Raw genomic sequence first — 2,922 nt, 5'->3', positions numbered from 1 at the left:
CACCTCCCCTGCCTTCCCAGGCGGGGTGCTCCTGAACCACCCACCACCCCTGCCTTCCCAGGTGGGGTGCTCCTGAACCACCCGCCTCCCCTGCCTTCCCAGGCGGGGTGCTCCTGAACCACCCACCTCCCCTGGCTATTGGCTGCTGTTCCCAGTGCTGCTCTATTGCCAGGCGGCCGGCTGCCACTGTTGGGCTGGCTCTGGATGGAGGGGTAGCCTGCTTCCTCACACTGTTTTCCTGTCTCTTCAGACCAGATGCCTTGGCTGATGCCCCCTGAGTCTCCTTTCATGGTCCTGAGGGCGAGACTTGTGTTTGGAGGCTTTGTCACATCCGTGGCACGTGAAGAGTCTTTCATTACTGTGAACTCTCTCATGCTTCTTAAGTCTGAGGCTTGAATGAACGATTTTCCACACACCTCGCAACTGTAGGGCTTATACCCTGTGTGGACTTTTAGATGTTCTTTCAGATGGGTCTGTGTGATGAGCCCTTCTATGCACATTTCACAGACAAGTGGCCTGCCTGCTGTGTGGAGAGTCTCACGCTCCCTCAACCTACCTTCATCATAAAATGTCTCACCGATGTTTGAAGGCAGTCTGCTCCTGATGGTGACCATAGAGCAAATACTCAGACTCATGCCCCTGGTGGCAGTCGTCCACCCCTCTTTCACCTCACTCCTTCCATCATTACATGTTACAGTTCGAGGGGTCTGGGACCCCAGATCTTTGGACTCTGGAGTCTCCATGGATTCTGTTTTCTGGCCATATCAATTTTCTTCTCAAACTTCCTCAATCCCCAGCTCTCTCAAAATTGCTTCCTGAACCCTGAGCATAGCTGCAGGTGACTTGCCGTCCTCCTGAATGGGGAGGGGGAGTTCTACTGTGCTGTGGGACTGTCATCCTGATCCTTGATTTCTTACATGTAATCATCCTGAGGGTCAGCAATACCTCCAATGGGGTGATTTATTTTGAGGCAATATTTACTCTTTGGTTGGCCTTTATTTTCATTGGTACTACACATATTTCATATCTGAGAACAGAGTTTATCCAAAAATTTGATACCAATAATTTGAATTGATGACATGATATTAAGTTAATATCTTCCTTTTTCACAGAAATCTTTGCTGTGTGTATGTAGTTCAAATATATCAGAATGAAGAAAATCTCTCTTTATTATGGAGGAGCTATCTACTTCAAGCTTCTTGGAAAGCTTTCTAAAGTAGTGTTGCAGGAGGCAAGCACACATCTGTGTGCTCTGAATTTCACATCTTCAACCAAAATAGCAATATCACAAAATTCTCCTTCCAGCCCTTGCTCATTTAGTGTTTTCAGAAACAGAGTTCATGATCATCATCGTTATATCTAATGGTTTCAGACATGCTTATGAAAAGCTCCATGAACAACTCAGGCAACTATTTTAATGCCTTAAATACCAAACTCTTCAGCTCAGAATAACTCTGACCAAGGGCACACCAGACCTGCAGCATGACACAGTCACAGACACTCTCTGTGGGTTCCCTGGGCATTCTTAAGCACACAGCCCAGGATGAAATGGATGCGGGCTGCGAGCACATGGATGATAGTGGCTTTCATTTTTTATTTTTTTTTAGTTTGGGGAGAAGGTGGAGACCCTGATGGTAGCAGCCTTCCTCCTGTACAAGCACAGAATGTCTAGCCAGCTGTGAACACCCCCACCCACCACCCACCACTTTCCTGTGCATGTGCAGTGTAGGTGGGAGGGAGGGTGCACCACCACCTTGTGCAGGCACAGGACCTGTTGGGTGCAGAGCAGGCTGAACAGATGTTGGCTGCAAGATAGCCCACGCATTCAAACCCCCCTCTATCTGGTCCTTTATCACCTGTTTGCCTCAAGTCTGAACATTCAACCCTGCTCAAGGCTGAACACTTAACCCCCCCTTGGGCCAACAAGGCAGCTTGCAGACCCAGAGGCCCTATTAGATTTGGGCTATAAAAACTCCCTCCTGCCAGGCCCCCTCTCTCTTGCTCTCTCTCTCTTGCTCTCTCTCTCTTGCTCTCTCTCTTGCTCTTTATCTTTCTTACGTGTGCTCTCTGTCTCTCTCTTGCTCTTGCTCTCTCCCTGTTCATCTCTTCTCTTCTCTCTCTCTCTCTCTCTCTCTCTCTCTCTCTCTCTCTCTCTCTCTCTCTCCTTCTTTCCTTTCTCTTTGTTGCACTGCTGCAATAAAGATCTTTTGGTTGCTCCGAGTGTTGTGGTCACTTTCCTTTCAGGACCCACAAAAAACCCCTTTTAATCTCAGCAGAGATGGTGAGTAGACATTGTGCCAGATGCACCAAGCGTCATCTATTGCTTATGTCCCATGCAGGAGATGGAAATTGGGTTCCCCTAGGTGGAATGGGCTGGCTGAGAAATAAAAGCTAGGAAAAATAGAATGCCAAAAAAAAAAAAAACAGGACACAGAAAATAATTTTAAGAAGTGGAGGCAGGATGGGCAAGCCAATCACATGGATCGAGCTTCTATACCCTGACAAAATGGAGACTGCTCCTACTTTATTTATATCGGGGGACATCAAAGCCCTTTCATACAATGTTCTTCTCCAAAAAAGGTTAAAGGTGGGCTGTCCAGTTCCCAATGGGTTATGCCCATCTCCAGAGCGACCATGAGAGATCTTCCTAGCAAATCGAAGATGAGGGTCATGTGCCTTGGGCAATCTATTGCATGGGAGAGCCACAGATACTTCCCAAGGTTAAACCTAAAATCTCCCTGGCTACACGCCCAGAGAAGATTCTCATGTGCTTTTCACAGCTGGCTCCCCACAGTCATCCACTGATTGTGCATAGGTGCTGGGTCAGATGTGCAGGATAGTCTAGCTGACTGAAGTCCAGCTGACCACAAGAATGCCCAGGGTGGTCCCAGAGACTCCACGGGGGCATGGGGCCAGGAACTC

General features: G+C 48.2%; 1 pseudogene; it reads right to left on the bottom strand.

Moving 5' to 3' along the window:
• Positions 1–246: 246 nt before the first annotated feature.
• Positions 247–1,394, bottom strand: LOC124108875 (zinc finger and BTB domain-containing protein 14-like; annotated as a pseudogene).
• Between the last annotated feature and the right edge of the window lie 1,528 nt (positions 1,395–2,922).

The sequence above is a fragment of the Marmota monax genome, unplaced genomic scaffold (genome assembly GCF_021218885.2).
Source record: "Marmota monax isolate L192 unplaced genomic scaffold, Marmota_monax_Labrador192_F-V1.1 WCK01_AAM20220418_F8-fsc00275, whole genome shotgun sequence".
Classification (NCBI taxonomy): Eukaryota; Metazoa; Chordata; class Mammalia; order Rodentia; family Sciuridae; genus Marmota; species Marmota monax.
This window is presented reverse-complemented; position numbering and strand designations above follow the sequence as displayed.